A 12500-nucleotide genomic window follows, 5' to 3' on the forward strand; every position below is an offset into this window, starting at 1 on the left:
TTCTCTCGTTTCCTTGTTTTCTCATGTCTTTCCTTCTTTATTTCCCTCTTTTTCCCCATTCTGTCTGTCCATCTGTCTGTCTTTTTCTTTCTCCTCCTACTTTTCTCTCTCTCCCTTTTTTTATTCATCCTTTCTTCCCTCCACCTATTTACTCCTCCTCTCCACAAACTCTCTATCTCTCCTTTTCTCTTTTCTTCTTTATTTTCTCTCCCTCCTACTTGCATTCCCTCCTCTTTCTTTCTCTCATCATCTTTTCTTCGCCTTCTCTTTTTCCTCCACCCTTCGTCTCTCCTCAAACCCTCCATCTCTCCTTTTCACTTTTATCCTTGTATTTTTTTTCCCTCCTACCTCCATTCCCTCCCCCTCCTCTCTTTCTCTTCTCTCCTCCTTTCTTCCACCCTCCTTCTCTTCTCTCCTATGAAAACACACTCCCGGATCGGAGAAACACGAGGGGTAAATACTGCTCCTCCTCCTCCTCCTCCTCCTCCTCCTCCTGGACTCTCAAGGGGCATAACAGTTAGTGACCGTCATCAGAGGTCACGCCAAGGTCAACTAGTGCATTGGGTAAGCGAGGGATATAACAGTGAAGGAACAGACGCAGTAATCTTTGTTAACCTAACCTAACCTTACCTAACCTAACCTAACCTAACGTAACCTAACCAACCTAACCAACCAAACCTAACCTAACCTAACTTAACCTGACCTAACCAAACGTAACCTAACCTTACTAACCAAACCTAACCTAACCTAACCTAACCTAACCAACTAACCAACCAAACCTAACCTAATCTAACCAACCTAACCTAACCTAACCTAACCTAACCTAACCAACCAAACCTAACTTAACTTAACCTAACCTAACCAACCTAACCCAACCTGACCTAACTTAACCTAACCAACCAAACCTAACTTAACCTAACCTAACCTAACCAACCTAACCCAACCTGACCTAACCAACCTAACTTCCCTAACCTAACCAACCTAACCTAACCTAACTTCCCTAACCCAGTACTCGGGCTATGTGTGAGTCAACAGGGAGCTTTGAAATGTTAGGTTATGGATGAGAATGATAGGTGAAAATAGGTAGGCATGTTTTATAAAGAGACTGCCACCTGTAGGCCTAATTCTTGCAGTTTCCCTTATTTTCTTGCGCTGTGGTGCGTGGCATTTATCTTCTAGGCATGTTCAGGTGGGGAGGAGCCTTCTACTGTGCTATCCTGTCTGGAGTACTTGTTGTTAGTGAAGGGGAGAGAAGGAGAAGAGAATGTAAAGAGACAAGATAAGAATATTGAGGTTTGTTTTCATTTGTAATCTTTAATTCTTTGTAATCTTCTTCCTTCTCTCTCTCCTCCTCTTTCTCCTCCCCCCTCCTCTTCCTCTCCTTCTTCCTCCTCACTTTACTTCATTTTCCTCTCTTCGTTACCATCCTGTCTTCAACTAACCCTCCTTCTCTTCCTCTTCCTCCTCCTCCTACTACTCGGAAATACCACGGCAGGGCACAAGGAGGAGGAGGAAGAAGAAAGGGAGGAAAGGGGGGTGAAGGTGACAGTGAGAGAGAGAGAGAGAGAGAGAGAGAGAGAGAGAGAGAGAGAGAGAGAGAGAGAGAGAGAGAGAGAGAGAGAGAGAGAGAGAGAGAGAGAGAGAGAGAGAGAGAGAGAGAGAGAGAGAGAGAGAGATATTGTATTCCACATCATGACCGAAGAGGGAGGAGGAGGAGGAGGAGGAGGAGGAGGAGGAGGAGGAGGAGGAGGAGGAGGAGGAGGAGGAGGAGAAAGAAAGAAAGAAAGAAAGAAAGAAAGAAAGAAAGAAAGAAAGAAAGAAAGGAATAAAGGAAGGAATAAAGGAAAGAAGAAATAAAGAAAGGAAGGAGGGAAAGAAGGAAGGAAGAGAGAGAGAGAGAGAGAGAGAGAGAGAGAGAGAGAGAGAGAGAGAGAGAGAGAGAGAGAGAGAGAGAGAGAGAGAGAGAGAGAGAGAGAGAGAGAGAGAGAGAGAAACAGAGAAAGAGAAACAGAAACATGGAGATACAAGCACACACACACACACACACACACACACACACACACACACACACACACACACACACACACACACACACACACACACACACACACACACACACACACGTAATTTAAGAGGTGAAGGTGCCAGGTGAATGCAGCTTACCTGTTCGCGCGTCAAGGTGAGTTTGGCATCCCCGGCAGTCCAGGTGAGCGCTGCAAGGTGAACAAACAGGTGAGTGGGGAGAAATGGAGTGAAATAGTGTTATGTTTAGGGAGATGGACAGGTAGGTAAGGTGGGTAGAGAGATTGACACAGACGAAAGAAATGTATAGATAGATGGGTAGAAAAATAGGAAGGGAGATAAACAGATAGATAAATAACTAGATAGATGGATAGGTAGATAGATAGATAAATAAGTAAATGAATAAATAAATAGATAGACAGATAGACAGACAGAAAGATACATCAATAGATAAATGAATAAATAAATAAATAAATGGATAAATAAATAAATAAACAAACAAATAATTAAATAAGCGGGAGAGAGAGAGAGAGAGAGAGAGAGAGAGAGAGAGAGAGAGAGAGAGAGAGAGAGAGAGAGAGAGAGAGAGAGAGACAGAGAGATTACTATCAACGTAGCATTGAAATTACGAACCAGCTCTCTCTCTCTCTCTCTCTCTCTCTCTCTCTCTCTCTCTCTCTCTCTCTCTCTCTCTCTCTCTCTCTCTCTCTCTCTCTCTCTCTCTCTCTCTCGGGCATCACGTCTCAGAAAATACATGAGTCAGGGATACCCAGGGTCACCCCCCTTCAATTCTACCCCCTTCTCCCTCCCTCTACCCCTCCCTCCCTTTCCTTCAGCTCCCTTCTCCTCTTCCTCCCTCTTCCCTCCTCAGAAGTCTTCCTTGCCTCACGTCTTGCTCATTATTCCCTCCTCCTCCTCCTCCTCAACCTCCTCCTCCTCTTCCTCCTCCTCCTCCTCCTATTATTTTTCTTTTCCTATGTCATTCCTCTTTCAGTCTTTCTATTTTCTCTTCTCCTCTTCAGAATTACTCGAATTTTTCTTTCCTTGTTAATTTTGTAATATTTTCTGTTCTTTTCTCCATTCCTGTCATTCTTTTCTTTTTTCTTCTTCTTCGTTTTCCTACAGAGTTCGTTCCCTCCCTTTATTTCCATCTCTCTCTCTCTCTCTCTCTCTCTCTCTCTCTCTCTCTCTCTCTCTCTCTCTCTCTCTCTCTCTCTCTCTCTCTCTCTCTCTCTCTCTCTCTCCAAACTTCTCCTACTTAAAACCTCCCTCACTCCTCCTCCTCCTCCTTCTCCTCCTCCTCCTCCTCCTCCTCCTCCTCCTCCTCCTCCTCCTCCTCCTTTTCTTCTTAAATACGTGTAGGTCTTCTTCTCTTAACTCAGGTGAGGAAGATTAATTTAATACAGGTTCTCCCAGGTAATCGATAGACAGGTAAAACTTAGAGAGAGAGAGAGAGAGAGAGAGAGAGAGAGAGAGAGAGAGAGAGAGAGAGAGAGAGAGAGAGAGAGAGAGAGAGAGAGAGAGAGAGAGATCCATCTATGACAAAAATAAGTAAAAGAAAAAAAAAACGAAATAAAGAGAGGAAGGAAAAAGGAAAAAAAAAACAGACTGGCCAACAAACAAACAAACAAACAAACAAACAAACAAACAGACAGAAGACAAAACAGACAAAAAATACAAGATAAGCAAAAAAAAAAAAAAAACACCAAAACGACTAAAATACTCGGAAATTTGCAGACGAAAGGAAAGACAGACAGACAAACAAACAAACAAACAAACAAACAAACAAACAAAAAAGTAATAAGACGAAAGCAGAGAAGCAAAAAAAAAACAGAAAAACAACATAGACAGAAAATCGCAAAACAAACAAAAATCAAAAAAAAAAAAAAGCGAACAGATGGATAGACAAAAAGAAGAAAAACAGGAAAAAAAGATAAAACTGACAAACGATAAAAAAAAACATACAGAAAAAAAGCAATCAAGAAAATAATAAAAAAAATAAACAGATGGACAGACAAAAGGAAAGACAAACAGACAGACAGACAGACAGACAGACAGGAGAGTGTGCCACGAGAGGTCATGACGCAGCCAGGTAAGCGGAAGTGCTGGGGGTCACAAGAGGTCACAGTGTGGGGGGAGGGAAGAGGGGGAGACATACCCCACTCCTCCCTCCCCCTCCCCTTCCCCTCCCTTTCCCCTCTCCCTAATTTCATCATCGTCTCTCCTTCTTCCATGTTTTCCTTTTTTTTAATTCTCTTTCCTTTTCTCCTCCATTTGATGTTTGTTTTTCTTTTTTTTTCCTTTTTTTTCTTCTCCTTCCTCTTTTCTTGCATCTGGTGTTCGTCTTATATATTTATTTATTTATTTTATTTTATTTTATTTATTTATTTATCTATCTATTCTTTGGTTTTTTCCCTCCTTCCTTTCCTCTAATCTTCTTCTTTTCTTCCCGTTCGCATTTCTCTTATTTTCTTGTGTTTTTTTTTCTCTCATTTCTTCTCTTCCATTTGATACTTGCTTTCGTTTTTGTTTTTTTTTCTCCTTCCTTTTTTTCATTTCTTTCTCTTATTTTCTTATCGTTTTTTTCTCTCATTTATTCTCTTCAGTTTTCTCTTTTTCTTTCTTTTATTTTTTTCCTTTACACTATTCCTCTTTCTTCAGTTTTCTCTTCCTTTCTTCATTCATCTCATTCTCCTTCCTCTCTTCTTCCGCTATTCCTTGTTTTATTATCCTTCTTCTTTCTTCCTTTTTCTCTATTAATCTCTTACATCATCTACAATATTCTTTCATTCTCTTTCTCTCTTCTTTTCTTTATTCCTCAACTTTTATTTCTTCCTTCCCTACTTCTCTCTCTCTCTTTTCTTCCCTCCCTTCTTTCATACTTTCTCTCTATCTTCCTCTCTATCCTTTCTTCCTTTCCTTCTCTTTTAGTGCTGGCTTTATCTCTCCTCCTCCTCCTCCTCCTCCTCCTCCTCCTCCTCCTCCTCCTCCTCCATAATTCATCTTCGTGAACAAACAGAAACAAAAGATAAAAGGAGATACAATCACGAGTTATCATATTAGTCTGTCTGTCTGTCTGTCTGTGTGTACGTGTGTTTGTTTGTGCGTGTGTGTGTGTGTGTGTGTGTGTGTGTGTGTGTGTGTGTGTGTGTGTGTGTGTGTGTGTGTGTGTGTGTGTGTGTGTGTGTGTGTGTGTGTGTGTATCGCTTTTCTATCTGTTAATATATTCTGGTAAAGCTCTCTCTCTCTCTCTCTCTCTCTCTCTCTCTCTCTCTCTCTCTCTCTCTCTCTCTCTCTCTCTCTCTCTCTCTCTCTCTCTCTCTCTTTCTTAAGACATCAACATTGTTATTATTTCCTCTTTCCCCTTCACTACTTCCTCTTCATCTTCTTCCTTTTCTCTTCCTCCTTCTCCTTCACTCCTTCCTCTTCCTCCTTTTCTCCTCCTCCTTCTCCTTCACTCCTTCCTCTTCCTCCTTTTCTCCTCCTCCTTCTCCTTCACTCCTTCCTCTTCCTTCTCCACCTACTACTCCTCTTGCTCTTTCTTTTTTTCTTCCTCATTCTCCTACTCTTCCTCCTCCTTTATTCTCCTTCTCCTTCTTCTTCTTCTTCTTCTTTTTTTTCTTCTTCTTCTTCCTCCTCCTCCTTCCAATAATAAATGAACAAATCTTTTCTCTTGGGAATGTAACGTAATTTCTAGCTATTTTTCATTATTATTATTATTATTGTTACTATTATCATCATCATCATCATCATTTATTGCTCTTTGCCATTCCTGCCGGTCATTGCAATTAATTGTGTGTGTGTGTGTGTGTGTGTGTGTGTGTGTGTGTGTGTGTGTGTGTGTGTGTGTGTGTGTGTGTGTGTGTGTGTGTGAAGTGAATAATATGATGGAAATGAGGAGAAGGAGGAGGAGGAGGAGGAGGAGGAGGAGGAGGAGGAGGAGGAGGAGGAGGAGGAGGAGGAGGAGGAGGAGGAGGAGGAGGAGGATCTAGACAAGTGTAATTGATTAATAAAGAAGGAAAGAAGCGATACAGTGATAATATTAAAGGAAGGAGGAGGAGGAGAAGGAGGAGGAGGAGGAGAAGGAGGAGGAGGAGGAGGAGGAGGAGGAGGAGAAGGAGGAGAAGGAGGAGGAGGAGGAGGAGGAGGAGGAGGAGGAGGAGGAGGAGGAGATAATGGACGGAATGTTATTTGCATAATCTAGAGAATAATATTAATTAGAAGACACTGAACCAGAGAGAGAGAGAGAGAGAGAGAGAGAGAGAGAGAGAGAGAGAGAGAGAGAGAGAGAGAGAGAGAGAGAGAGAGAGAGAGATTAAGGCATACAGTTTCGAAATCGGATTACTAATATCTCTTTCACAACCGACACACACACACACACACACACACACACACACACACACCCACAACCGCCACTCACTCCCCCATGTACGTAAAGTCGTGTTTATGTGCACGTAAAAGTCCACACGAGCCTTTAATGCCGTGAAGGGTTTGGCGGGGACTGAGAAAATCAACATAATCGTAAAAAAAAAATATACAAAAAATTAAAAAATATATATAAATAAATAAGAATAAATAATAGTTAAAATGTTTTCTTAGTGACGAACTGACAGGGTGACTGACAGGACGTGGACAGAGGGAAGGGTTAAAGTGGGTTAGACGGACAGACAGATAGACAAAGACAGACAGACAGACAGAGGGAAAGACAGACAGACACACAGACAAACAGACAGAGGGAAAGACAGACAGACAGACAGATAGAGGGTAAAAGACAGATAGACAGACAGACAGACAGACAAACAGACAGACAGAAAGACAGATAGGCAGACAAACAGACACACAGACATACAGAATGAGAAGAAAAGGACAGACAGACAGAATGAGGGAAAAGGACAGACAAACAGATAAATAGATAGACAGACAGTGATGAACAGGCAGACGGAGAGACAGGAAGAAACAGACAGAAGGACGGAAAGAAGTAAGAAAAGATAGACAGACATAAACAGACAAACATAAACAGGGACAGAAAGATAGAAAGAGACAAATGGGTGGAAAGAGAATAGGAAAAAAAATGATAGACACACAAACAAAAACACAAACACAAAGAAAGATAAAGACAGATAGACAGACAGACAGACAGACAGACAGACAGATAAATAAACAAATATACAATAAGAAAAAAAATAACATATACTAAATAGACTTGAAGGAAAAGACAGATTAAAAGAAAACAATGGTGACAGACAGACACACAGACACACAGACATAATAATTACAAGACCACAACAACAATCAAAGGCCAACAATCTGAGACAATTCTATCACTATTTTCATTAAGACGAATTGGGTTTAATATTTCTCTCTCTCTCTCTCTCTCTCTCTCTCTCTCTCTCTCTCTCTCTCTCTCTCTCTCTCTCTCTCTCTCTGACCACTGTGACCACATGTGACAACTTCAGGGTTCTAGGAGGAGGAGGAAGAGGAGGAGGAGGAGGAGGAGGAGGAGGAGGAGGAGGAGGAGGAGGAGGAGGAGGAGGAGGAGGAGGAGGAGGAGGATTTGAAAAGTGACCAACCCATAGCATTTCTTCCTCCCAAGGTCATAACGAGGCGTAACTAACAATAATAATTACTCCTCCTCCTCCTCCTCCTCCTCCTCCTCCTGCTCTTCCTCATAATCATAATCATCAAGCATTTCTTTTCCTTCCCATTTATTACCTCAATCTATTGCTTCCTCTCTCTCTCTCTCTCTGTGTGTGTGTGTGTGTGTGTGTGTGTGTGTGTGTGTGTGTGTGTGTGTGTGTGTGTGTGTGTGTGTGTGTGTGTGTTTGTCTGTTGGGCTTAATCTTCCTATCCATCTCTCTCTCTCTCTCTCTCTCTCTCTCTCTCTCTCTCTCTCTCTCTCTCTCTCTCTCTCTCTCTCTCTCTACGTAATTACTCATAAACATAAACTTTCCCTTTTCTTTCTGCCTCCCTTCCATCTATCTTGCACCCCCCTCCTCTTCCCTCCTTTCCCTCCTTCCCTCCATACCTTTCCTCTACACCTTTCCTCCCTTCCTCATTCTTCCCTCCATTACCCTCCCTCATCTTCAGGTTAACCGCAGGCAGCCCCATTACATCTACGGGGGAAGGGGAAGAAGAAAGGGGAAGAAGAAGAAGAAGAATAAGAAGAAGAAGAAGAGGAAGAGGAAGGGAAGGATAATGGAAAGGAAAAATCGACCATATATTTCATGAGATTAGAGGTGAATGTTGTGTGTCATTTTCTATCACCTGTTTGTTGGAGGAGGAGGAGGAGGAGGAGGAGGAGGAGGAGGAGGAGGATATAAGGAGCGTTCACGCCTTCATTAAACCTAGTGGGGATGAGGCCCATTGCGGGGAAGAGGAGGAGGAGGAGGAGGAGGAGGAGGAGGAGGAGGAATAATAGATTGTACTGAAGTCTTATAGTCCTCCTCCTCCTCCTCCCCCTCCTCCTCTTCCTTCTCTCCTTCCTCTTCATCATCATCATCATCATCATCATCATCTTCTTCTTCTCTACTCCTCCTCCTTCTCCATTATTCTTCTTTCTCCTTCTCCGTCCTTACTTTTCTTCTCTATTCGTCTTCCTCCTTTTTTACTTTTTTTCTATTCCTCCTCCTCCTTCTCCTCTTCCTTCCTAACTTCTTTTTTTAATTCTCCCTCCTCTTCCTTCCCCTTCCTTCCTTTTTTTTATTTTGTCCTTCTTCCTCCTTCACCCTCTCTTTATCTTCCCTTCTTATTTCTTTTTTCCTCATTCTTCCTCTTTCTCCACCACTGCTAAACCCTCCTCCTCCTCCTCCTCCTCCTCTACATTCTATTTCTTCTTTGTCGTTCTCCTTTTTCTCCCCCTGCAGTAGAATTTTGTGGTGACGAAGGAAGGAAGGTTAAAAGGAGAAGGTTTTTGTGATGGTAGTAGTAGTAGTAGTAGTAGTAGTAGTAGTAGTAGTGGTAGTGGTGATGGTGGTGGTGGTTGTAGTAGGAGAGAGAGAGAGAGAGAGAGAGAGAGAGAGAGAGAGAGAGAGAGAGAGAGAGAGAGAGAGAGAGAGAGAGAGAGAGAGAGAGAGAGAGAGAGAGAGAGAGAGAGAGAGAAAGGAATGAGACAGACTAACAGGAGATGGACAGACAAACAGACAGACAAACAGACAGACAGACAGACAGACAGACAGACAGACAGATAAACAGACAGGAACAAACACAGACACACGCTTGTAGACACACAGACAAACACAAAAAGACAAATATAAACAAACACACTAACAAACAAGACAAACAGACAGAAGCTTGTAGGGTGACAGGAAGGTGAAGATAAATTAGATAAACAAGAAGCGAGACAAACAAACAAAGCTAAACATTTCAAAATCCACCCACGCATCCATTCTTTCAATCGGACAAACAGACAGACAGACAGAACCATACAGAAACCATCCATCCATCCATTCACCATCCATCCATCCATTCACCATCCAGACCAAACAAAAGTACAAACAAACGAAAACAGACGAGCCACCCTTTAAAAAAATAACACAAAAACACACAGAAAACGAGAGCCCAACTGTGCCCAGCCAACGTAATAACCTTACTAGGAAAACACTTGACTCAAAACACACCTAAAATTGAATCACGCTTTAAAAATATCCTGCAGAAGGGACAGGAGATTGAATAAGCCAAGGAGAATTAAGACAGCTAAAAGGGGATCCGGTGGAGGTCTTCAGGTGGTACAGGGGACATGACAAGGGTGACCTAAACAAAATTCTCAGGGTCAGTAATCAGGGTACGACAAGGAATAATGGGTTCAAGCTTAATAGATTTTAAATAGAGATAGGTAGGAATTGGTTCTCAAATACTGGTGGGTAAATGGAACAGACTCAGTGATTAGGTTGTTAGTGGTGAGTCATTAGAGGGTAGTAAAAGGTTAGGCAAATTTATGGATGGGGGAGAAAGGTGGAAATAGGCAGGTAGGTTTTATAAAGGGACTGCCACGTGTAGGCCCGATGGCTTCTTGCAGCTTCCCTTATTTTCTTGTGTTCTGATGTTTGTTCTTGAAAATTTCCTATTGAGTCAACGAAGATATTTAATTTCCATCAAGTGAGTGTAAAATTAAAGGAATTCGCTGCAAAAAAAAAAAGAAAGAAAATAAAAGTACAAGTTATTTTTAAGTGACTTTGAAATAATGAACGAGAGAAAAACTTGACTGTGTTTCTGGCGTAAAGATGCTCTCTCTCTCTCTCTCTCTCTCTCTCTCTCTCTCTCTCTCTCTCTCTCTCTCTCTCTTATACACAAACACACCTTTTTCTCTTTCTGATACCTTTATCTTGGTAGTTTGGCTTTATTACTCTCTCTCTCTCTCTCTCTCTCTCTCTCTCTCTCTCTCTCTCTCTCTCTCTCTCTCTCTCTCTCTCTCTCTCTCTCTCTCTCTCACTTTTTACTCCACGATAATCAGACGCACTATACAATTATGATATTTTTTCACCTCCTCTCTTCTTCCTCCTCCTCCTCCTCCTCCTCCTCCTCCTCCTCGTGAAGGTCAAATGTCGACCTTCACTGCCTCCGGAATCCCAGGCATGCTGTGGGATGGTTACTTGGTGCAACCACTTGCCTCGCTGACTCATGATTCTTGGTTCGAAGCCCCCACAGAGAGAGAGAGAGAGAGAGAGAGAGAGAGAGAGAGAGAGAGAGAGAGAGAGAGAGAGAGAGAGAGAGAGAGAGAGAGAGAGCGAAACAGTGAGTGAAGCAGTGAACCAGGAAATGAGAAAATGAAGAAGGGAATGATAGAATGTGAAGATTATATAAAGAAAAAAAAACGAAGAAAAGAGGAAGAAGTAAAGGGTGAATGAACCAGGAAATAAGAAGAAAAAAAGGAAAAGGATAGAAACGGAAGGAAAAAGAAGAGAATAAGAAGAAAAAAAGAGATAGAATATGAACAAAAACCTGAGGAGAGAATGAGAAGGAAAAGAGGAAAAACAGAAAGGGGAAAGAAAGGAAGGAAAAGGAAAGAAAAAAAATAAAGGGATTGACAGGAAGGATAAGGAGGAGGATAAAAAAAAGATAAAGAAGGAAAGAGAAGGATAAAGAAGAGAAGGGAAGGAAAAGAAGGAAACAGATAGGAAAAGAAAAGAAAAGGAAAGAGGAAAGAAAAGATAAATGGAGTGATAGGAAGGAAAAGGAGAAGAATAAAGAAGGATAACGAAAGAAAAGGAAGGATAAGGAAGGACAAAGAAGGATAACAAAGGATAAAGGAGGATAAAGAAGAATAACGGAAGAAAAGGAAAAGGAGAAGGAGAAGGAAGGACAACAAATAAAAAAAAACAAGAATAAAGAACGATAACGAAGGAAGAGAAGAAGAATAAGGAAGGATAAAAGAAGAATAACGAAGAAAATGAAGAAGGAGAATGATTAGAAAGGATAACGAATGAAAAAGACAAAGATGAAGAATGATAACGAAGGGAAAGGAGAAGGAGAAGAAAGGATAAAGAAAGAAATGGAAGAGAAGGGAAGGAAGGGGAGGCAGGGAAGGGTACAGGTGAGGTGGCAGAGTACAGGTACACAAAGGCAAGGGCCCTCACCTGCCACTCCCCTCATTAAGCCCTCACTACCTGTAATTACCGCCCCTCTTACCTCCCCTCCCTTCCCCTCCCCACCTCTCCACCCCTTCAACATACTCCATACTCCTCTTCCTTTCGTCCTTTCCTTCCCATTTTCCTCTCCTCTTGTTTCCCCTATATAACTTCCTCCTCCTCCTATTTTTTCCTCTCACCTCCAACCTCTCCCCATTTCTCTCTCCAACCCCTTCTCCCCCCACCTCAACTTACTTCTCCACTCCTCTTCCTTCTCTTCTATTGCTTCCCTCCTCCTCTTTCTTTCCTCCACCTCCCTCCCCCTCCACCCCCTCACCTTACCTCCCCTCACCTCGCATTCCTTCTCTTCTCCTTTCTTCCCCAATTCCTCTTCTTGTTTTCTTACTCCTCTTTCTTTCCTCCCATCCCTCTTCCTTCCTTTCTCCACCTCTCATTTCTTCACTACTCTCTCCTTCCTCTCTTCACGTTTCCCCTCACCTCTCCAATTCTCCCTTTATCTCCAATCCCTCTTTTCTTCTCTTCTCTCCTTCCTCTTCCCCTCTCCAATAGTCTTCTCCCTTTCCCCTCTCTATGTTATCCCATATATCCTACACTTGTCCCCACCCCTTCCTCCACCCCCAACTCCTCCTCTTCCCCTCCAACACCTCCCCTCACCTCAAATCCCTCTCCTCTTCCCTCCAATATCTCCCCTCTCCTCTCGCCTTCAATCTTTTCCTCTCCTTTTTTTCCTCCAACTCCTCCCTTCACCTCCACCTTCTCTTCTTCCTCCTCCTCTTCTTTTAACCCCTTCCCTCTCCCTCTCTCCCTTCCCCTTCCTAACCTAACTCTACTCTCAGGTCACAAGGGCAGAGGTCACGTGTCGCAGGTCACAGGGGCGTGTCCAGAGACGTCTCT

General features: G+C 42.6%; 1 protein-coding gene across 3 annotated transcripts in view; it reads right to left on the reverse strand.

The window, feature by feature from the left end:
* LOC135089113 (lactosylceramide 1,3-N-acetyl-beta-D-glucosaminyltransferase-like) overlaps positions 1–12500 on the reverse strand; it is a 147360-nt gene that overhangs the window by 90984 nt on the left and 43876 nt on the right. For all 3 annotated transcript variants that reach the window (XM_063984360.1, XM_063984358.1, XM_063984359.1), the window contains exon 2: positions 2164–2213. The gene's annotated coding sequence lies outside the window, so the exon portion shown is untranslated. The remainder of the gene's footprint in view (positions 1–2163; positions 2214–12500) is intronic.

Source organism: Scylla paramamosain, chromosome 32 (genome assembly GCF_035594125.1).
Source record: "Scylla paramamosain isolate STU-SP2022 chromosome 32, ASM3559412v1, whole genome shotgun sequence".
NCBI classification, from domain to species: Eukaryota; Metazoa; Arthropoda; class Malacostraca; order Decapoda; family Portunidae; genus Scylla; species Scylla paramamosain.